Raw genomic sequence first — 25023 nt, 5'->3', positions numbered from 1 at the left:
GAATAATGCGCAGAAGTCGAGAAAGACTTGGTCGTCGGAAGTACTGATTCAGCTTGTAGGAAAATCGAATTAACCTCCGGTGAAAGTAAAATCAAAGGCGTCACTATTAAAGGCCTAATGAAAATTGCAGTTATCTGATGTGAATGAAATGAGAGTAGATGTGAGCCACAAAGTGATCTAAAATTGAGATTTGGAATATTGTCATCAAATGAAGCAAAATGGCTTTCTGAAATTGGTGGAACACGCTCTAAAGCGACAATTGAGAATGACTTTTAGGAACTATGAGACCGGAGTTATACATTGAGAGTTTTGAAAAAATATCATCTACACAATATCGTAAAATCGAATGGGCGCGTAAGTACGAGAAGTATCGCACAGTCATCTTATCTGTTCATTCATAAAAGTCGCTGTGAAGAATAATATTGCAAAGGATGGAGAAGTAAATTGAAAAACTGTTTGATGACAATCAATTTGGCTTTACGAAAGGTACATGCACCAGAGAGGAAGTCCTAACGTCGTGCCTTAAAGAGAAAGAATTGGATACGTCGACTGAAAATTCTGAGAAAAGTAGTAGGACTCTTTTAACCGGTCCTAGCTCTTTATCTTCTGTATATTCATTAGCAGATCCTGAACTAATGACTTTGCCCTGAAATTTAGCACTCTAATTAATAATACAAATCCGATATCGTCAGCGTGAATTGGAAATTAATATGTTACGACACCAAGTTATTTATAAACGCGAAACAGAATGGGCTCAAGATCTTAGGCAAGATGGAGTCATTTACAAAACGTTTCGTAATAGAAAATGTAACTGCCTAAATCAATGAATGTATCTTAACGTTCCTGAAATAATTCTGACGAAAAATTTGGAATACGCCTCGTAGTGCCACAAATTATTTAATTAATTAATGTGAGACCGACGCCTTGTCACACAAACGTAGGCTAAAAATGGGTCGTAGCAAACGACTCAACCAGTGACTGCAAACTGCGTCTGAAAACTTACGTGATCAGCTGATACCAAGTACTTGCCTTTACCGATATATTCACTGCAAAGTGTCGGTCCTCTGTTCAGATCTGAACGTGTTGTAAACACGCCAAATACCAACTACCTCTGCCCAAGCCTGGCATGTCAAATGCATTTCGAGATACATATTAGTCATCACGGTAAATGATAGCAGCAAAAACCGGCTACAAATTAGTACTAAGGAAGAAGTCCCAATCACAGATAACTTCTGATGTACAACAACAGTATATTTTTTTCCCGCGATTCGTTACAAAACAATATTTCTACGAACTGAAAGATAACTATCATTTCGGATGAGTACGTGAGTCCTGCACAGCCTGAAAACTTGGAAACTGAGAGTCTGAACCATATAATCCCGGTTCAGACAGCGACTCTTAATAAGTCTCAGCACACTCCTTCGAAACTGGCAAATCAGCAAATACGTAGTGCTCGAGAATGAACTTCGTTTGTCTGGCTACTGGCTCTCTAAAACTCCCTATTTAGCATCGGGAGAGTTAAATTGACGCGCATTCATATGTTGTAACATCCAAAATACTATTCTCTCGGAAGTTCGCCACTGGTAGCTGAGTGGTCAGCGCGACGGAATGTTATACCTAACGGCCCGCGTTCGATTCCCGGCTGGGTGGGAGATTTTATCCGCTCAGGAACTGGGTGTTGTGTTTTCCTTATCACTTCATTCCCATCAACACGCAAGTCGCAGAAATGGTGTTAACGAAAGACTTGCACCAGGCGACCGGTCTACCCGACGGGAGGCCCTAGCCACACGGCATTTCCATTTTTATTCTAACGGAATAGCTCGTTTGACTTCATAAGGATTGGAAAGTTTCAATTACGCTAATTTGATTTCCACAGGGCAATCGGACTTTTAAATTAAACGATATTCTGGTTCTAAGCAGTTAGCACAATTCGTAGTCATCTCGGTGAGATGGCCGGAACCGCAGCTTAAGAGACATCGCCCAAGACGGTTATTCGCGTTAATAGGACATACTCACATTTTCGCTTGGGAATCTGTCAGTAACATGTTAAAGGGATTAGTGGCAACAAATAATTCGATGAGTCAATACTTAACCTAAAATTATTCTAATTTATATGAGCTTAAAATGATACACGTAGACCAAGACCACGTGGAGGAAAGGTAACGAAGGAACCAACAAAACAGAAATGTCGGGAAAATTATGGAGATTACTGCACAGAGATATCGTAATTACGAGTTACACTTCTAAATTTTAAATCACTATGGATTCACGGTTTGCATGTAAACGAACAACGCCTTGCAAAAATGTAGCAGAGATGCTCGTTCTTCTCTCCACAACACGAGGTCGAGGCGTTATAAAATGTTGGTCATCCTTAGGCCTTTGGCTTTCAAAATCTTCAGTTATTATAATAATGTGGGTCTCTCATCGAATTTGAGACCCATAAACCACGCTGAACTATTAAAACTGAGAGCAGTGCCCTCACTTTAAGAATAGGAAGGTTAAAACGGCGATATTAACAATCAGAATTAGCACAAATACAACCCCATATGGAAAACTTAAAACCTGCGCTATCTGCCCATCGTTGCAAGGTTGGAAGGGCAGCAGAGTGTGGCGAAGTCGTCCACAAACAAAGAACATCCAATGAAGTCTGCTTCTAATACCACTGATGGTAGTAGCGAATAGGGCCCCGTTTAAATCAGATAGTTGGGGGACAGCATTCTCTTGCTCGAACTGCTCGGAAAGAGCATCCAACACCAACACGATATCTAAGATATCCTCTGGAATGGAAAAACCATATAAATAAGGGTAGTCGACCGCGGAAGCCCCATCTGTGAAGCTTTCCCACGATGTGATGTTACACACTAGTGTCGTAGTCCTCTCAGGATCACAATGCATTGCTGCCCGCGTAAGAAACGTGATTGTATTTCTGTTTCCATCACGGTGAAAAAAATGGTTCAAATGGCTCTGAGCACTATGGGACTCAACTGCTGTGGTCATAAGTCCAGGACATCACATACATCCATGCCCGAGGCAGGATTCGAACCTGCGACCGTAGTGGTCGTACGGTTCCAGACTGTAGCGCCTTTAATCACGGTGAATTTAAAGAGTTGAACTATACTTCGGAAAAGCCTCACCGATAACGGCTGACTATAGTTCAATTCTTTTATCTTGGCGGTTCGCGCATGCCCCCCCCCCCCCCCCCAGACGCCGAAGATTGCTGTGTTGCCAGTTGTACACGCCAAGAGAAGCAGCGTCATAGTTTAGTTCGCAAACTTACGTTTAGGGGGGAGCGTGCAGTTTATGAAGTAAAGCCACCACGGCGCCATTAACCCTTTCGCTGCTACAGAGACGTGCTCCCCACATTCCGCGATGTGTGCGATTTTCTCATGATTGCATTGCTCGCCTGTGCAGTCACATGGTGTTTCGACTGCTTTGACAAACTTTATCATTCGATTTCATAAAAACTATTTGCCCCAAAAATTTGATTTTTACACATCTTCATGACTGTTTCCTTCCCCCCATAAATGACTTAATTTTGTTTCGATGTTCAATGCAGTTATTGTGCAGCATTAGATGTAGTAAACCATTGCACGAAATTTTGAAGAGCTTGCAGAGGTAAAAGTCCACAGCGTATACGTTCCATATGGTCGATTTTCGTTGCCACTAGAAATTTCAAAAAATTACATTTAAACGAATAAAATTCATGAAGTAAGACACTTCGATATTGTTTTTAAATAAAGAAAGTATTAAGCACCAAACAAGGCTTGAACCCAGAATCTTTCACTCACCAACCAGACACTTTAACAATTACGCTAATGCAGCTCATCATTCAATGCATCCCCTGGAGGACTTTAAAATAGCACGCAAAATACCGACAAACACTGTTGGTATGACTATGAATTACTCACGTTTCGTCGAAGTACAATAGGAAATAACAATTACCGCTGTTCTTTATTGCGAAAAAGCGGTTAGTGAGAATGATACAAACACCTTTCCTTGCTATCGCCTGAATTAGGAGGCTTATTGTTTGTTTGGTTTAATTAATTAATAGAATATTAAGCAATTGGTATAAAGAATGCTTTTTTCAAACTTTCTATAAAAGAAAGCCTGCTATCAAGACAATGCTTTTGTTCAGTTACTTTATTTATGACTGAACGTTTCTAAAACTGAAACACTCTGCTCTGCACTGCAGTCGAGCTCTGTCAACGTCGTTCTCTGTTCATTGGCTGACTGTGTTTTGTGATGTCAGATGCGCAGAACGAACCTAAACTCGGCTGCTGTCATAAATGACGCGCACTTTAGCCCCCTCGACACTAGGGTAGAAAACAGTTACCGCTTGACCACGAATTTTAGCTTCTTTCCCACACAGCTAATGAGAGAGACACTAACGTAACTGTTGGGCAAGGTCTCCACCTCACTTTGTCTCAGAAGGTATACTGAAATCGATTCTTTGAAAAATGACACAAATTTCTGCAGACAGTGCATGTCACCTACCCGCAGAAACGGACCTGCACTGACACAACAAGCTAGGTGAACCAGCGTATCGGACAGCTAATGCAGAAGTGAGTCCATCGAAGATTCCATCCCATATTTATCATCAAAAGGCTGCTTGCTGGGAAACTAAATGTTGTGGCGTAGTAAGACAGCCACGCCACTCGGAAGTAGCCGAAAGGCACGCGTTACGCTCACGCAGATTGGCGTGAGGTCTGAAACAGGATACGTAATGAATGCTATAAAGAAAAGTACGTAGCTGCTGGAATATTTAACTTTAATCCATCATTGTTGTACATCGCTCTTGTAGATACAAGTGAGACTCTGTAGATACAAGAAATGTTACTAATGGCGCCTTGCTAGGTCGTAGCCATTGACTTAGCTGAAGGCTATTCTATCTGCTCTGCAAATAAACGAGGCTTCGTCAGTGTTGCATCGCTAGCTAAGTCGTCCGTACAACTGGGGCGAGTGCTAGTAAGTCTCTCGAGACCTGCCGTGTGGTGGCGCTCGGTCTGCGATCACTGACAGTGGCGACACGCGAGTCCGACATGTACTAATGGACCGCGGCCGATTTAAAGCTACCACCTAGCAAGTGTGGTGTCTGGCGGTGTCACCACACTAAATCATACACTCATGGTCAGAAAACAACAGAATACCTTGAACGGCTAGAGACGGGACGTTCATATTCATAGTACAATGGTATGTTCTGCAGAAATGATTAGCATTTCAGTCCTGTGCAGCATGTGTCCTGTTGCCTAGTAGGCACAGGGTCCGCCCTGGACCCTGATAACTTGTTCCATGCGTCGACACGTATAATGTGCGAATGGTGTCTTGTGGTATAACCACCCATGTTGCGTTCAGCTGGTTCCATGGTTAGTTGTTGTTTGGCAATGGGTCACAGCACGGCAGCTGTCTTTTCACCATATCCCATACTTTTTCAATTGGCGACAGTTCTGGTGTTCTGGTGGGCCACGACAAAAGGCTGACATCCTGTGACACCAAAAAGGAACGTTTTCGTGTGGCAAAATGTGGTCGTGCACTGTCTTGCTGAAAAATGGAGTCTGGTGTGTTGTGTAAGAAGAGTATGGCTACGGGTCACAGAATGTGATTCGCTTTGGTCACACAGGTGACAGTGACCTGGACACGCACCAACTGTGATTTTTTGTTATACCCCACAGTACTCCACAACATAAGGCCTTGAGTTAGTGCTATATGTCTTGTGCGAATGCAGTCACTGTGATGCCGCTCCTCCTGTCTGCGGCGAACCAAAATATGACCATCATTTTCAAACAAACAGAACTTCAATTCGTCCGAAAATACCATCTGATACTATCCACGCCACTAGTGATGTCGTTCGGTACATCACTGCCATCTAGCGGAGAAGTGACGACGCCCACGTAATCCCTGCCGCAATAAACGGCGACGTACTATGTCCCTGATTGTGTATGATATAGTTGGAAAATTTATGTACAGTTTGTTAATCATCTCACTTACACAGCTTCTAACTTATTCAAAATATGTTCCTATGTACTAAATTCATTTTGTTTCCGGATGCAACGAATAGTTGTCTCTGTGAGAAACAAGATTCTCTTAAATTCATTCTGTAACCATGGAATATTAGCCCCTCTCGTGTGTTGTTAGTCCTACTGTCCTCGACCCGTAAACGAATTTGAAGCATTTTAAAGCTGGACGGTTGGTTAGCTTAAGTGAGTGAAATTCGTGGGCCAAATACTGACGTGCTTTTTCTTTTCGGTTAATATTTCTGTTTCTGTGGTGTTGCTTAGAACCTTTCTCTGCGGGAACATACCTGGAACATCAAGAGTGTAGAAATTCTGTTGGGAAGTTTACGCTTTCGTCTTAGTTCAGCCATGCATCACTCTTATTAATTATTTTTTTATTCGTCTCGTATCATATTCTGAATTTACTGACTTTTTTTCTTAAACTAAATCATTTTTTGTTGCTCAGTTTGTTTGTTCACACAACATTTCTTTGTTTACATAGTTTCTATCTACTTTATAAGTGGTTCCTCTTTGTCAATGAGTTGTACTTCTGTGTTTTCTAAATACGCAATTAATCGGTTAAGACGATTTAGCCGGACTGAGGATGAACGCGATATACGCCGATTCAAGGTAGCACCAGTCAAAGAAACCGTGATTGGCTGTAGGTAGTTTCGCACTCTAGAAAGTAAGGAACATATGTATTATACGTGTACAGGGCATACTGAACGTCAGTGTGAAAATTATCTCGTGGACTTCCTAGTATTTATGGCCTCAAAGTAAGCTTGCAGATATGGCATTTTAATACGCTTATTACCTTAATAAAAATTTAATTCAACTTGTAACGAAATTGCAGTTTGGATTTCTCTCGTTTCCACCTAAAATTGAATTCGTGCTCGCCCTTTAAGCTGGGATTTGCGTTTCGCCCTGAGATATCTCCGATAATGGCGCAGCTGTATGCACGGTCACGTAGAATTCCCCAAATAAAATTTGAAAGAATTAGAAGCTCTGTCACGTAATTCTGTAAAATGCCAAAAAACAACGTTGGTAATTAATACTGGTACGCGTCCTCTCCTTGGACCCAGGTAAATGGAGTTCAGAGATGAAATTATCATCGTCTCATATCTTTGTCTTTTTAAATAAAATATTTGGCCATTTGCTCAGTTGTTTTCTGAAATATTGCTACCTTTTATAGTTATCAACATGTATTCTCGTATACCAATGGTGGAAATATGCGTAGTTCTCTATTGTTTTTATAGTTTCACTTAATAAAGTACATCTGTAAAGAGTGGCACAGCACCGAATAAAGTGTCTTTGCAATAAGTTTTCCAGCAACATGTATTGAATAATTAAATTTAGACTAATGTAGGACCAAATACCAGCTAATTGTGGTATGGATCGTCCCCATGTTATTTGCACTGTGCCTGAGAACCTTAATACATTATTAGGCTGAGAATGTATCAATTACAGAACTATAATTTAGAGGGGAAGCACCTAAATACCTTATGCCACTCGAAACGGCTTATTTCAAACGGCTGACGCGTTACGTAACTTAACAGCTGGAAAATAGGCATGGTAGAACAATCGAGTAAGAGTGGGTAAATTATTTCATTCGTTACATTAAGTCGGTGGTATCAACGTCAGATTTTCTGGAATCGCAATTTCATCGGCTTTTGCTCCTGGATTTCCCTCCACACTAGTGATCCGCCCCCCCCCCTCCCCCCACCCAGCCATGTGGTCGATGACGTTACGTCAACGTCATCGTACTGCCTATCTGTCTCTGTGGGGCAACGACGTCTCCGCCAATGGTATCGAAGCTCTGCTTCACAACACTCAAGCAATTTTAATTTTTGTAATTCAATTGTGTGAGAGTCATCAATACCTACTATTTGTATTGAGATGGCCGATCTGAAACTATGGCACGAGATGCCATCTGCCAGAAAAAATTGCTGTCAGTAAGTATTTTGTCCATCCAGCTCTGATTGTTATTACGTGTGCATTTCGTTACACTCGGCTTATACTACTGCTACATACCATGATCCACTACTGGACGAGGACACTCGGGTATCCGACGACATACAATTGCATGAACCTCCATACCAGCAGCCGTCACTACCATAACATGTCTCACGAGCTATCAGACCTGTTGTCGTCCGATTACGCCGTTGCACAAGCGAAGCAGCGGCAGCCGATTCTCTGAATGCCAGCAGAGTACTGCTACTCACCATTACATACAGTTTGACTGCAAGTGGATCTGAATGTGAACATGTAGACTGAGTGCCCACAGCAACACTGATGTAATTGAAACACAGAAATTTATATACCGTATATATGAGCGGTGTCTGTCCTATCGATCATGGCCGAGAGAGTGGGCGGCTCCTCTACGTTTGTTACAGTGTGAACGCACAAATATCGTCCGAACTCCTGTGGGAATCAGGATGTGCGACTAGTGAGTTTAAGGGACAAGGGGTGCTGCGTTGCAGCGTACGGTAAGTTGGAAATTCGAGACCTCAGGGACCATTTCCGGATGGCCGAAAGGGTTAAGGTAACCGCTCAACACAAGCCGAAAATACATGTTCGAGACCTGTTCTGGTACAATTTTTCGACTTTTGCCGTTACATTACCAAAATTCCCTGTGCGGCTAGCAGTCAAGATTTCCCACCTATGCTGTCCCTTTCCTTCCCTTTCCTGCATTTCATGTTTACAGAAACAGAGAAAGTTTGACATGTCGGCACTACAGTACGGTACCTGTATGAATGGGACTGCTTTCACAGTGTGATACAGTTCATACAGGTGCGAAACGAACACCGCTATGCTTTCAGCTACCTAGTTTCATTTACTTTGCTAGGCCACCAAAATACCCACTTATCCCATCAAAAGGACAAACATGTAGACCATTAGGATTTTTGGCAGGGTAGGGTATAACTAAACAAAACTCTTTGTTAATTTTGCATATACACTCTAAGACGAAAAAAATTATGCACCATGAAGGAATTAACCGAATGGAGCGTAAATCTGTAGACGTTGTGTACACGTGCAGAAGAATCGGTGATTACGGTATCGGATGATTTATTCAAGAGAAAGAGTTTCCCAAATAGAGAAAGTCAGTGCAGCATTGATTCTTCTCTGGCTCTTACGGAAGCAATTATACGGCTTCGCATTCATTGATACAGTTTTTCGATTATTACTGCGGGATATCTTGTCAAACACTGCGTAAAAATCTGGGTGTGGTTGGAGCGCCCTGGCTATAATGCTCCCAAGGTTCTGAGTTAGGAAGAGATCTGGTGACCCTGCCAGTCAACGTAGGGTTTGAGAAGCATGAAGACAACCAGTAGACGCTCTTGCTGTGGACTTTATCTTATTCATCTGTAAGCCAAGGTGACTTGTGATGAAGGACAACAAAACGGACTGTAGAATATCACTGAAGTGCCGATTTGCTATAAGGATGCTGTGGATGACAACGAAAGGGGTTCTGCTGTGAACAGAATTGGCACCCCACACAATAACTCCTGGTTGTCAGGCTGTATAGTGGGTCACGGTCAGGTTGGTACCCCACCAATGTCCAGGGTGTCTACACACACGTCTTTCGCCTGGTATCTCATTGAACGGAGTAGAATTGGCTTCAGTGCGTCCCCCACATCGTTCTGAGCCCTAGTGACCAATGAAAACGTGTCTGGAGTCCCTCTCAGATAGCAGTGGAATACCAAATTGACTGTCGCCAGGCAGGAGGCCTGACAACCAGAAATGGTTGTCTTAGGTGCCATTCCTTTTCAAAGCATGACCCCTTTGGTTGTCAAAAGTGGCGCCTTTGCAGCACAGGTGTACGTCGATAATATCCTACAACCCATTTTATTGCCTTCATGGCAAGCAATTCTGGGCTTATATTTCAGCAAGATAATGGGTGTCTGCACACAATCTATTGCTTGTCTTCATCCGTGGAAAACCATACTTAGGTTAGCAACGTCGCAAGACATCTCCCAAATTGAGAATGTTTGGAGCATCCCTCCGACCAGCTAGGGATGTTGATGATCTAACAAGCCAGTAGGAGAGAATGTGGCACGAAACCTCCGAGGAGCACACTAAAATACTCTTTCAGTCAATGTCAAGCCAAATAAATGTTTCCATAAGGGCTCGACTGGGCCCCATATTATTGACTCGCTCAGTTTGTGAAGCTATTTTTCTTAAATAAATCATCCAGTTTTTCTGAAATTGTAATCGTTAGTTTTTCTGTGTATGTACATCACATCTGCGGACTTCAAGTTCCATTTGGATAATTCCACCATCGTGCGTCGTCTTTTTCATGTCCTAGGCAGTACATTTAAACACAGAAACTGTTCCTTTAGTTTGGGTTGGTGCAGTTTTAATATCATTCAGTTTATTTTTTAACTTACCGCTTGAAACTTCATCTGAGTCAGTTGATTGTCCATGTTCTCCAGTAATAACAACAAATCAAAGCATTCATCAACTAGCTTCTTCTTCCTCCTTAATAGTTGAAGGAAAGTTAGCACATTGGTGGAAGTCATGTTGACACTTTCCTTTACGACAGAAATCTTCTCAGTTGCAGCTATCAGGCCTCCTTTCATACGCTGTAGATCCAATCTGCTTGTACTCGCAGTTCAGGTATAAACTGTTAGCCTAATTGTACTGTATAGAATGTCTAACAATTTTTGCGATCCTCACAGATTCAACCTCATCCACATATAATTTTTTTCGTTTTATTAAAACGTTACACAGTACTCGCTTTCATGTGGGTGAATGTCGACCTGAAATGTCTCTTGTAAAATTTATCTCTATTGCCGGTCTGAACATTGTTGGGACACTGAACGAGCTCCACCTGCACTAACTGCTCAAACACCTGTGTAGCATTCTTCCCTTTCTTTGCATTCAGAGGCAGAACCCTGGCTAATTTGGAATATGTATTTGAAACCTTTATTTGGTTGTTAATAATGGTTATCATATACAATATCAACCTGCCATAAATCATTCAAACTTCATATTATGGTATGTCTATGTGACAATGTTTTTGTGTGGAGGTTTGTGAACCTCATGAACAACTGTCTCCATAATTACTTGAAGATATGTCTTTCTCGAAGTTCTGAAAGGACTGATATGATTTCACTCCTGTGAGCCATATGTCCTGTTTGGCCAATACTGTGACGAGTTGTAACCATTCCATGACTCAGTTCAGGCCACTCTAGTCTATATTCTCCAAAGGTGGAGTGTTCAGACTTTAATGCTGAATATTTATAATAATAGTGTAGTGTGACTACGGCCTCCCGTCGGGTAGACCGTTCGATTTGACGCCACTTCGGCGATTTGCGCGTCGATGGGGGTGAAATGATGATGATTAGGACAACACAACACCCAGTCCCTGAGCGGAGTAAATCTCCGACACAGTCTGGAATCGAACCCGGGCCCTTAGCATTGACAGTCTGTCGCGCTGACCACTCAGCTACCGGGGGCGGACTATACTGAATATTGATGCTTTCATTGTGCTGTACGCAGCAGCTACTGCAGCTCTAATAACATCCTTTTTTAATTTATAAAGCCCTTAATTAATCCATTCTGGATGGTTTGTTGCCTATGCGTGTTATTCGTTCGAAGTATTTAACTATATGTTCTTATCTCATTCAGTGAACACTTGTTTTGGTTGAAAGTTTTTAATAATATAAAGTTCAGCACACCCACTGTCCTTTCAGATTCGTTACACCCAACTAGTACCGCATGCTCAATTAAATGTACAGAATGTGGTGCAATATCGATACTTACTTTCCTGATAAAACTAGGTATATGCATTAGTATTGTTCTCCAGCTACCGATTTCATATGATATCCCGGTTTCATCAATTTTGCACAGACAGCCTCGCTTTTCCTGTCAACCTGTAGAAATATGTTTGATCTGTGCTTCACACACTTGGAGTAAGTGTACAAAAAGCATGTGAACGTGTCCATTGTCTACAGTATACTGATACAGTTATGTATTCGTACACTATCTTTTAAGCAGAAACTCCTGGAAATCGTCTATATCGACTATCATTCAATTTACTCGGTTTATCAACAACAAGAAATCCATAGTACATGTGATTCCAGCCATCTACACATATGTTACCAAATTCATTGAAGATCGTTTCAGTTCTTATATCTGCTTGATAAGTACGTTTTAAATTCATATTATACTGTTTGAAAGTGATATTAAGATTCGCAGTACACCTTACCACCTGCTTTCGATTCCTGGAATGTGTCTGGCTCACTCAAAAGAAAGTGGGTTTCATATTAGAGTCAAAATGAAAATATCTGTGTGTCAGGATCTGGTTTTCCATTAAAGTCTGGTTGAATACGAATATATGGTTTGGTTTTACCTTCTCACGTGATGGAATATCACAGCTTTTGCAGAAGATGTGATTGATGACTACATTAATGCCATGAAATAGGTATTTGGAGTAAAATAGGATTCCTCAAAATGTATCATCAAATGAGTGCTCTCAGGGAGTGTTAAAGGCAACAGAATTAGGTTAGTGTTTTCTCACTCTGACTATCAAACAGTTAAAGCAAGATATATGAATATACTTAAGGAAGATTGTATTTCTGTGTCTATATCTGGCGCAATTGGTTCATAAATTTCGTCTTGTAATGATGTACAGCACAAGCTGTAGCATTGAACGATGGTTTCATGTTTTGATATCATTTCGACATTGGCATGTTTACAGGCACTCTTGTGTTGTTAAACAGCATTACTTCCATATGACATACTCATTGCCCTGAGTGCAGTATCTAATCTGTAGGGAGAAAAAACACTGTCTCATTCGTTAATCATTTTATATGTTGCTGACTACAGTTCTATTCACCATCATTGGTACAAATATATTCGTGGCGACTATCTTGCTGCTACACGCTTTCACATTTTCATCATTTGAGACTTCTCATATGACCGGGTGCAGAGTATAGCGATATCTGAAAATATATAAAATTTTAATTATAATTATCTCTGGTTTGGTATAATGAACTTTTTTTAAATAAAGGTGGAAACTTTCCACGCCCACACCGACATGATGGCCAACTCGAAAGGTCTACTGCCATCTCTGGATAAGGGTTAGTTTTCACTAAAGTGAGGTGTCGCAAGATGTGGGTAATGCGATGTTTGCGTACGTCTGGTTAATGTTGACCATTAATACGCGCTCATCTGGAGATAGATTGGGTTGAAAGTCGAACGAAGGGTAGCGGTTTGAAGAGAAGGTGGAAAACAGTATCAAGGCAAGAGCCAAGGGAACAAAACCTCTGCCATAGTTAGGTCGGGTAGTATGAGCAGTAGCGCATGTCTTGCTGTCTGCAGGGATAGGCTTCCTTAGTATTGTGTATCATGCAGGTCTATACTTTTGACGTTGTGCAGTGCTGTTACACGGTGGCTGCCGTTTGGTGCCTGAGCCGTAGTAAAAAATGCTGTTTTGAAGAGCGCGCCGCAGCGCGTAGTGTGAAGCAGTCGCCCTCCGTTCCTGGCGGTGGCGCCGCTGTGGCAGTCGCAGCTTTGGTGTCTCCCTCTGGTGGGAAAGGGGAATGGTAGCCTGTACACGTGTATTTAAGGGGTGCTATGAGCTCGCTAGGCAGTGAGTCGGGCCAGTTGGTCAGCCGGATCAGTGTGAAACAGTCAGTGTCTGTTTGTCTTCCGGAGTGCCAGTATGTGTTGGGCCGCCAGTGTGCTCGAGTTTGTTCAGGCAATAGTCATTGGCGGTTGGATCGATTGGTTGGTCGGTCGTGCACTGGGACGCAAGATGACTGGTCCGTCTTGAGCGTCGGCGCATGTGAGGTCGCCACATCAGTCCAGTGGGCCGCGCCGTATAGCGAGGGGTAGTGGCTTCGCAGCCGACACGAGAGCAACAGGAGTCAACCCACGACATCGGTCTGGCCGGCGCGAGCTGCGACGCCGTGAGACGGGAGATCGGCGCGCCTTCCTGCGTCCGTTGGAGCGGCTGGCAGCGGACGGTTCGGGAGAGCGTTATGGGAGTGCTGCGCCAGGTCTTCGCCAGACTTCGAAGTTCATTAGAAGTGAAGAGATTGGTGATATGTTGTTTCATTTACTTGTTAAATTCTGCTTATTTTCTTGGTCAGTCTCTCGTCCCCAGTTTGCTCGTCTGTCTCCCGTCCACATTTGTTAGGCAGTTTGTCTGTCTGTCTGTCTGTCGGTGTGCATTACGTTAATAGCTGCCTCCGTCATGTTTGTCGGATTCGGTGTTAACGAATTTATTCCTTGAAGTGTAACGGCCGAATTCATGAAATACGTTCTTATCTTGCCTATCATCTTGAGAGGCGGTATATGTGTAATGCAGAGCATGTTTGTACATTTTATGTAAGACTGATTTCATGGGTTTTTTATTTAATTGATCATTTTAGTATATCAAGTTGCCACCCTTCAAGAGTAAGAGTTTTCTTTTAAAAAAACAGGTTGCACTTTCGGCGGCAAGTAATGTTTTAATGTGAGTGTTTTGTACCATTTCCATCCCTCCTACGGGGTGCATAGTTTATGTGTTTGTGTGAGTTGTTACAATTTTTAGTTTAAAGTAGTCTGTTGTGTTGCAGATTTGTACCAGTGTAGTCTTTCAGAGGTTGTTGTGAGCGGTCGTGAGTACGGCGGTGTTAAAAGGGAGCGGCTAGCTTCTCAGCCCCAAAGCTCATACTGTCAAAAAAAAAAAAATTTCTGCCTCTGAATAAATTTGAACTTGATACTTAGAGGGTGGTTTCTGATTATAATTTTTAAATTTTTTTTTTATTTTTTTTTTATTTTATTTTATTTTTTTTTTTTTGAGGAAGCGTTTCTTGGAATAAAATTTCCATTTGTTGAAAGAAATTTGTTTTCATCAGTTACCCACTGGCAACTAATTCCACGCTCACATAGTGTGATTAAATGTGTTATTCTTGATGAATTGCTAGTAAATAAAATAAATTCTTTAACAAAAGATTTTGAAATTAAATTCACGGTTCAGTGCCGGTGTTGATCTCTCGGTCAGCATCAGCATACATGTGACAATTAAGTTCGTCATCGTTTTGTGTCCGATAGGTCATATATCAGATGCACAGTATAGAGTGATGTTGGCGATATTTTTGTGAGTCAGTGTGCGAAATCTTCGGTTTCCTGCTGTAGCCTGATGTCGACTTTAATAGCAGTTGGCAGATCCAGTCAGTGCTGCTGATATGCAGGGGCTTGTCGCCGTTTGTCGCTTTTTGGTGTGTGTTTGTCTCCCATAGGTTGTTACACCCTAGCTAGTGGTGTCTTTGGCCGCTTATGCTCCCACGTGTGGTTGTGATCATAGTTCCCCAGAGAAAGGATGAAATGACTGTTGGAGTGTCTCGAGTTCCTGTATAGTCATGTGGCGTGTTTTTTGAATACTACCTTGAGGGTTTCAAGGCGGCATTCTTTGTGAAGATCGACGGTGCGTGTGTAGCGTGGATCGTTGCTAATGATGCGTAACACTTTTTTCAGTATGCTCTGCAGGCGGCACAGGCGTGTAGGAGCTGCATGTTCCCAGAGGTCTAATCAGTGTCATGTATATAGATCTTGACATCCTCCTACTCAGTGTACTTTCCCTGTTGAGCATTGGGTAGAGCTGTTTGAGCCTCGCGTGTGCTTTGTTGGCATCGTATTCGATGTGTCCCCCCCCCCCCCCCCACCCCCATCCCCGCCCCTCACCCCGCACGTAAGTTTCCGGTCCAGCCAGATACCAAATTTATGACTTTCCCTCGGAAACGTATAGGGCGTGTATGTAGTGTTTACTGCCTGCAGTGCTGAAGTTAGCGCAATAGTTTCGTCCGAGGTTTGAAAAACACCTACAAAAACTAGATACCATTTATAAGGTTTTTTCATTCTGAAGTTTGTTAGACGTCAATGCTGATGATAGTGGGAGGACGGGTAGCGGGGTTGTCTGCTAAATTCCGACTGTCCACAGAGATAATGGTCTCAGAAAAGTTGGAAAGCACCCTACAGATGTGAGACACTGAGTAAAAAAAGATTGCCGTTAAACTGTATAACATACCACTACGAGAAATTCATAAAATTAGAGCGAAAAAACCGAACACAATGTTTTTAACCTTTTTTCATGTATGATTTCGAATGAACAGGAAAATAAAGTGAAATAGCTACAAATGGTTTTAAGCTTTACTGTGCCGGAAAATATGTCACGAACCTCAAGATAGGCAGTGCTATCTACATATGCAGCGTACGCGCTTGGGGCAGATTATATAAACTGTGTTGCCTGTCTTAAGGTGCATGTAATGTTTTCTGAGACTGTATGTGGAATGATTACATCATATTCAATAAAAACCTAAAAATGAAAATACAGACAGCATATACGCATTCGTACAGAAAATATAATGCTAATAATATTGATCACAAAGAAATAGAGAAATATTTTTGACCATACGGTGCATCATAATCGAAAAGACGGCACACTAAGATCAGTACAGTCAAACCTGTACATTTCTATATGGGAATTAGGAAGTATATGTATCATCTACACCATAAAAGAAGTCAGCTGTAGATAATGCGTATTGCGTCTGTGTAGCACTTCAGCGCCTCAGAGAAATGCATGGAATGACTGAAAGCCAGAAATCTTTCAATACAGCGCTTTGGTGAATGAGGGTGAGAATGATTAACGTACAGTGTTTCTGCATGGCGGACCTTACATGCTTGGAAACGACACTAAGGGCGTGGCAACTGAAACTAAAACACACCTCTTGGTGTAACAGACGAGGAATATGCAGAACAACTGCGGCTTGCTGTTTGCGCACAGATTGTAACTAAAAGGTCACAGATCAGTCAAGCCCCACTTAGCTTTACAATTATATAGTCATAAATTGTAAAGGTAAGCGAGATTTCTATTACAACACACTTCTGTTATCGATATCAATCCCGGTGATATAATATGCAGAAAGTAACGAAAGCCATTAAACAGTTATCAATGTGAAGACAAACAAACTGAAATTTTGGAAAAGATGAAATGTGGTATGCAGTGATGAGCAATAAACCATATCAAAAAAATTGCTTCTCCCAAACGAAAAGAAAACCGAAATTTAGGACGTCTCCGACCTCCCATTAAGATTTCAGTTTCTAATATTTTCCGTAACCCTATTAAGGCTCAGGATGATTGTCTTCAGTGTATCAGTCCTCGCTCGGACTGCGTTGTTTCTCTAATAAATCGATCCCGATTTTTCCAAACAAGTTAGTAAGGGGGATCGGAATACGACAGCTGTGATAATACTAAAGAAGTTTATATTTTACATCCTAGTCATTCCTGCGTAACACTAAAGCTCCCTAAATTCAAATTAAAGTTAAATATTTACAGTTATCAATAAAATATGACAGGTAATAGTAGTAGTAGTAGTAGTAGTAGTAGAACATCTTGTGTCGATTGAGCTATACAGTTAAGGCACTTTTTCCAACAATATTTCACGATTAATAATTTCGTCACAGAACTTGTGGTTTAGCGCATGTTGCGCCGTTTACCACACGAAGAAGACACATAAAATTTTATTTAGTTTCTAGAAAACATGTGTCGTAATCGACGTAAATTAACTTCCGTGCACGAAAATACTCGCAACAGGTAACTAACAGAGGCTTCACAATAGAAGAAAGAATTAAAACTTATATAGTTATATATAATAATATATAATTAAAGAAAAAAACTTTGATTATCCTCCGGGTTTGACGCAACAGCTGGTAGATCTGTTCTGTACATCACACGTAAATGTCGGCGTGTCATCTCTATCCACACTCTTCAAAATCGTAACAAATAATTGAAAACGCTTCAGTCAGCTTTATTTATTAATCAGTAGGTGTCAACATTATGTTACAAGTGCCAGGATAAAGATGTACTTTTTCCTGACGGGAGGCGGGGAAGGACAACTCGGCCCGATCAGTTTATAAAGTCGGCTCTGTAAATATGCCCATATTTTGAAGTGTCCTTTGTACTTTAATTGTCCAAGATTCTTCACCACGTGGGTGTCCTAATTTGAAATGCATTTCTCGAAGATCCGTCCTCTTTCGGAGTACATAAGAAAGTTCAAAGAAGAGCAGCACGTTTTGTATCATCGCGAAATAGGGGAGAGGATATCACTGAGATGATACAGGATTTGCGGTGGTCATCATTAACAGAAAGGCGTTCTTCGTTGCGACAGAATCAGGATTTGTCGTGAACAACATCAAAAGAAAGGCGTTTTTTCTTGCGGCGGAATATTCTCACGAAATTTCAATCACCAACTTTCTCCTTCGAATGTGAAAATATTTTGTTGACGCCGACCTACATAGGGAGAAACACTCGTCATAATAAAATAAGGAATCTCAGAACTCGCAAGGAAAGAAACATTGTTCGTTTTTTCCACGTGCAGTTCGAGGTTGGAATAACAGAGAATTATTGTGAAAGTGGTTGGATGAACACTCTGCCAGGCACTAAAGTGTGATTTGGAGAGTATCTATGTAGATGTAGATATAGATGCAGAGAGACAAAGGTGTCGCCAGAAGTGCCCCGTGGTAGTGCGATAGCACCACTATTTTTCTCCTTGTACATAAATGAAGTGGCGGACGGGGTGGGCAGCAACATGTGGTTGTTTGCTGAAGATGCTGTGGTGTACTGCAAGGTGTTGAAGTTGAGTGACTGTAGGAGGATACAAGATGACTCAGACAAAATTTCTAGTCGGTGTAATGAATGGCGGTTTGCTCTAAATGTAGAATAATATAAGTTAATGCGGATGAGTAGGAAAAACAAGCCCGTAATGCTCGGATACAGCATTTGTAGTGTGCTGCTGGTCTCAGTCATGTCGTTTAAATATAATAAGCTATATGAAATGGAATGAGTATGTAAGGATTGTGGTAGGAAACTCGAATAGTCGGCTTCTGTTTATTGGGAAAATTCTAGGAAAGCGTAGTTCATCTGTAAACGAGAGCGCATGTAGGATGCTTGTGCGACCTACTCTACTGATGGAATGTTTGGGATACGTACAAGGTTGGATTAAAAGAATACATAGAAGCAATTCAGAGGCGGGATCTAGATTTGTTACTGGCAGATACGAATAACACGCAAGTGTTATGGAGATACTTCGGGAACTCAAATGGGAATATCAGGAAGGAAGGCGGCGTTCTTTTCGAGACACATTATTGAGAAAATTTAGAGAGCCGGCATTTGAAGCTAACTGCAGAACGATTCTGTTGCCAGGCGCATACATTGGGCGTCAGTACCACGAAGATAAGATATGAGAAATTAAGGTTCATACGGAGACATGTAGACAATCGTTTTTCCTTCTTTCAAGTTGTGGGTGGAATGCTAAAGGAAATGAGCAGCAATGGTATGGGATGTTCTTTGATATGCACCGTAGAGTGGATTCCGAAGTAAGGATGCCGATGCAGATGAAATGCTCACTTTCGATTGAAAAAATATGCTAAGAAAAGGTTTCCTTCATAGTTTAAGCAGTGCTATGTCTAAGATCTCGTCCTGCCCCAAGATGTGTTCCTTATGAATTTATGCCAGTTTCTGCTATATGAGAATAGCCTCTTTTAAGTGGCAAGAAACAATGAAACCATTGTTTCATCAGCTCCTGTAATCCAAATATATTCACATATACCTCGAGAAAACATTTTCGGGAAAGGTATGACGTGGATACACTATTAATGGGCTAAATGGCAAAATTTTCTTATCGTATGTCCAACGTTGACTGAGGATACTTACGTGACTGAGGATACTTAGGCCTCGATCTCGCCTCCTCTGTCAGAAATGATTACCATATGCTGGTTTTTGTAAAAAAAACTTACAGATACCTGATATTTTCTCCTGGACGTTTATTCACAGCTTTGATAAACTTTAGAATACTGACATTACGCAACACCTTAAGCTTGTCTCAAATGTTTTCATTTACAAGCAATCGACTTCGGTCAAAGACTATTTTTCGACTTCTGTAGTACAAACGTAATAAATATGGAGACTACACGTGAAGATGTGTGTTATGAAGTAACTGTAAACTTAATTTCAATAGCTTGGGGTAACGTCTACAGTAACACTGCGGCACAATAACGACAACATGCAAAACTAAAAGACAGGCACCAAGAGTAGGAAGAAAGATTTTGCAACCATAAGCGAATATTGTAAACTAACGGCAAAGGCGAACCATCACTTGAGAAAAACAAACATGTAAGGCAGAGAGGAAAATCAGGTACTGCCGTAGAAATATTTTAGCAGTGGTAATGGGCTGAATATGGTAAACTAGTTATAACGAGGGCGTATAGTGTTATTATCATGACGGGCATAGGAAACCATGCAAGTTTCATAAGCTGCGACATTGTCGCGAAAAAACAGTGACCCGTACGTGTTATAGGTTTCCTTTAATTTACGTCTATGGTCACAAACATTTGTTAACAGATTACCGGTTCCGGGCTCTAATGACATCATCAGATCTGCAGTAAAAGGGAAAAAAACATAAATACACTAGCAAACTGTCTACTGCTGAAGAACAATACAGAGACCATAATGAAAAGTAGTACTGACAAAATTGACGTTTGTGCGCTTTAAATGTGAAGAGGCACACCTGTTTCATAAAAGCAAAGTCCTAATGTACTGCATCCATAGCGGCATCGTCAAATGTTAAAAGCGGAATCAGCACCACCATCGTAAAATACATAAAAATAACATCATATGTAGGAGTTATGTTGTCAGTCGCACTACTGTTTAAAACAATCTGCCGTACAGTTACCACAAAATGTTTGTGTTGTAAGATCACCAGATGTCGCTAATGTCGGCATACACTAGTTTTCAATAATTAATTGAAACAGCGAAAATAAATAGGGGATACAATAGTTGAAGTCTGTTACAAGCTTATAACGTATACAGGGCATTACAGTAATAAAAAGAAGAACACGACAAAAGTATGATTGTTGTTTATTACTGTAATGCCTTTCATACCTTATAAGCTTATTACAGACTTCAACTATTGTATCCCCCATTTATTTTCTCTGTCTCAATTAATTATTGAAAATTAGTGTATGCCTACATTAGCGACATCCGGTGAACTTACAACACAAACATCTTGTGGCTACTATACGGCAGCTTGTTTTAAACAGTAGTGCTACTGACAACATGACTCGTCCATATGATGTTATTTTTATGTATTTGACGATGCTGGCGCTGATTCCGCATTTAACATTTGACGATGCCACTATGGCTGCTGTACAGTAGGACTTTGTTTTTATGAAACAGGTGTGCCTCTTCATATTTAAAGCGCACAAATGTAAATTTTGTCAGTACTACTTCTCAGTATGGTCTCTGCATTGTTCTTAAGCTGTAGACAGTTTGCGAGTGTATTTATGTTTTACTAATTTTTACAGCACGTCGGACGATAGTCATTAAAGACCGAAACTGGATATCTGTTAACAAAAAGTTTGTGACCATAGACATAAATTAAAGGAAACTTAACCATGCAAGTAACAAATGAATTAGCAAAGATTCCATGAACAAAGAATATCGGAAATCATGGGTAACTAGTTTATGTCGTGGACGTAGTCCAGACGATCTGCCCTACGGAACTATATTACCCTTGTAACCTAGATATCAAATAAATTTCCATTGTACTTCGAATTCAGTTCTTTATTAAAAAAAAATCAGCTGTTCCATTTTACCCACTGCATACCTTTCATCCTCTGAATGTGCGACAATAGTCAACGGATTATTACTGTCGACGTTACATTGTTCTTTGTGCCTTGTGCGTAATATTCAACGGGTTTTCCAATGTAGTACAACTTAAGACAAAAAAAAGAAGAAGAAATGGTCCACCAAGAAGAAATTACCCGAATGGGATTAATATCGGTAGACGTGATGTTCATGTAGAGACAAACAAATTATTATAACTTCATAAAAGTTGAATGATGTACTCAAGAGAAAGAGCTTCAGTAATTGAGCAAGTCAGTAACGTTTTGGCACGCCTCTGGTCCTTACGCAAGCAGTTATTCGGCTTGGCACTGACCGACAAAGAAGTCGGATGTCTTCCTGAGAGACATTGTGCAAAATTCTGTAGAATTGGTGCGTTGGATAGTTTAACTGCAGGGATGGAGGGCCCCACCTGTAATGCTCCGTACGACCTTGATTGGTGAGCGATCCAGCAACCTCGCTGATCATGGTAGGGATTGACAAGTATGAAGACAAGCAGTAGAAACTCTCTCCGTGCGCAGGCGGGCACTCATCATCATCATCGTCATCATTTAAGACTGATTATGCCTTTCAGAGTTCAGTCTGGAGCATAGTCCCCCTTATAAGATACCTCCATGATCCCCTGTTCAGTGCTAACATTGGTGCCTCATCTGATGTTAAGCCTAGTACTTCAAAATCATTCTTAATCAAATCCAGGTACCTTCTCCTTGGTCTACCCCGACTCCTCCTACCCTCTACTGTTGAACCCATGAGTCTCTTTGGTAACCTTGCTTCCCCCATGCGTGAAACATGACCCCACCTTCCAAGCCTGTTCGCCCTGACTGCTACATCTTTAGAGTTCATTCCCAATTTTTCTTTGATTTCCTCATTGTGCACACCCTCCTGTCATTGTTCCCATCTACTAGTACCTGCAATCATCCTAGCTGCTTTCATATCCGTTACCTCGACCTTATTGATAAGGTAACCTGAATCCACCAAGTTTCGCTCCCATACAACAAAGTTGGACGAAAGATTGAGGGGTGCACGGATAACTTAGTATTGGCACTGACTTCCTTCTTGCAGAAGAGAGTAGATCGTAGCTGAGTGCTCACTGCATTAGCTTTGCTACACCTCGCTTCCAGTTCTTTCACTATGTTGCCATCTTGTGAGAATATGCAACCTAAATACTTGAAACCGTCCACCTGTTCTAACTTTGTTCCTCCTATTTGGCACTCAACCCGTTTATATCTCTTTCCCACTGACATTACTTTCCTATTGGAGATGCTAATCTTCGTAATATAGTCCTTACATTTCTGATCTAGCTCTGAAATATTACTTTGCAAACTTTCAATTGAATCTACCATCACAACTAAGTCATCCGCTTATGCGAGACTGCTTATTTTGTGTTCACATATCTTAATCTCACCCAGCCAGTCTATTGTTTTCAACATATGATGTCTAAATAATATGAACACGAGTGGACACAGGTTGCAGCCTTGTCTTACACCCGAAACTACTCTGAACCATGAACTCAATTTACCGTCAACTCTAACTGCTGCCTGACTATCTATGTAAAGACTTTAATTGCTTGCAAAATTTTGCATCCTTTTCCATAATTTCGTAGAACAGACAATAACTTCTTCCTAGGAACCCGGTGATATGCCTTTTCTAGATCTATAAAACATAGATACAATTCCTTGTTCCACTAGAAACACTTCTCCATTATTTGCTGTAAGCTAAAGATCTGGTTCTGACAAGATTTTACCCACAGCGCTGATCAGAGAGATACCTCTGTAGTTGTTACAATCTTTTCTGTTTCCATGTTTAAAGATTGGTGTGATTACTGCTTTCGTTCAGTCTGATGGAACCTGTCCCGACTACCACGCCATTTCAATTATCATGTGTAGCCATATAAGCCCTGACATTCCACTTTATTTAATTAGTTCCGGCTTAATTTCATCCACTGCAATCTATTGACCATTTCCTCCACTTCCTCAAATGTGATCCGATTTCCATCATCATTTCTATCCCGTTGTACATAGAAACCTGAAACATTACTGATCGTATTTTCACCTACATTGAGCAAATCTTCAAAATATTCCCTCCATCTGCCCAAGGCAACAACAGGATTCACCAACCGTTTTCCTGACCTGTCCAAAATACTTGACATTACCTTCTTACCTCCCTTTCGAAGACTGCTAATTACACTCCAGAATGGATTTCCAGCAGCTTGACCCAAAGTCTCCAACCTGTTTCAAAAGTCTTCCCAAGATTTCTTCGTGGATGCTGAAATTATCTGTTAGGCTTTGTTTCTTTCTTCAACATAACTTTCTCTGTCTACCTGAGCTCTAGTATGTAGCCATTTTTGATATGCCTTCTTTTACCTTTTACAGGCTACTTTGACTGTGTCATTCCACCAAGCTGTTTGCTTCATCCTACTTTTACACATTACTGTTCCAAGACGCTCTTTAGCCACTTCTAGTACTGTGTCCCTGTACCATGTCCATTCCTTTTCCAATGACTGTAATTGACTACATTCAACTAACTGGTACCTTTCTGAAAACACTGTTATGTACTTGTGCCTGATTTCCTTATCCTGAAGTTTCTCCACTCTTATCCTCCTCCATATGGACCTGACCTCCTGCACTTTCGGCCTCACAGTACCAATTTCACTGCAGATTAAATAGCCATCAGTGTCATCAAAGAATCCCCTGAATACACGTGTGTCTCTCACAGCCTTCCTGAATTCCTGATCTGTTATTATACAGTCAATGACAGATCTGGTTCCCCTGCCTTCCCAAGTACACCGGTGAATGTTCTTATGTTTAAAAAAAGGAGTTTGTGATTACTAAGCCCATACTGGCACAGAAATCCAAGAGTTGTTTTCGGTTCCTGTTGGCCTCCATATTCTCTCCAAGTTTACCCATAACCTCTTCATACCCTTATATTCGATTTTCAATCATGGCATTAAAATCACCGATGACCAGAACACTGTCCTTGTCCTTTACTCTAACAACTGAGTGCGTCATAAAAACTATCCATCTTATCTTGATCTGTCCCTTCACAATGCGAATATACTGACACAATCCTAATTTTCTTGCTAGACACTGTCAAATCTATCCACATCAGTCGTTCGTTTACATACCCTATTGCAACTACGCTGGGTTCCATTTCTTTCCTGATGTAAAGCCCTACACCCCATTGTGCTATTCCTGCTTTCACTCCTGACAGGTAGACCTTGTATTCTCTCACTTCTTCTTCTTTCTCACCCCGAATGTCACTAATAGCTAAAACGTCCAACCCCATTTTTCTTGGAGCCTCGGCCAGCACTTCCTTCTTCCCAGAGAAGTTGTTATTAACAGCTCCCCATCTCCTTACCATTCG

This window comes from Schistocerca piceifrons, chromosome 7 (assembly GCF_021461385.2).
Source record: "Schistocerca piceifrons isolate TAMUIC-IGC-003096 chromosome 7, iqSchPice1.1, whole genome shotgun sequence".
In the NCBI taxonomy this organism is placed as follows: Eukaryota; Metazoa; Arthropoda; class Insecta; order Orthoptera; family Acrididae; genus Schistocerca; species Schistocerca piceifrons.
This window is presented reverse-complemented; position numbering follows the sequence as displayed.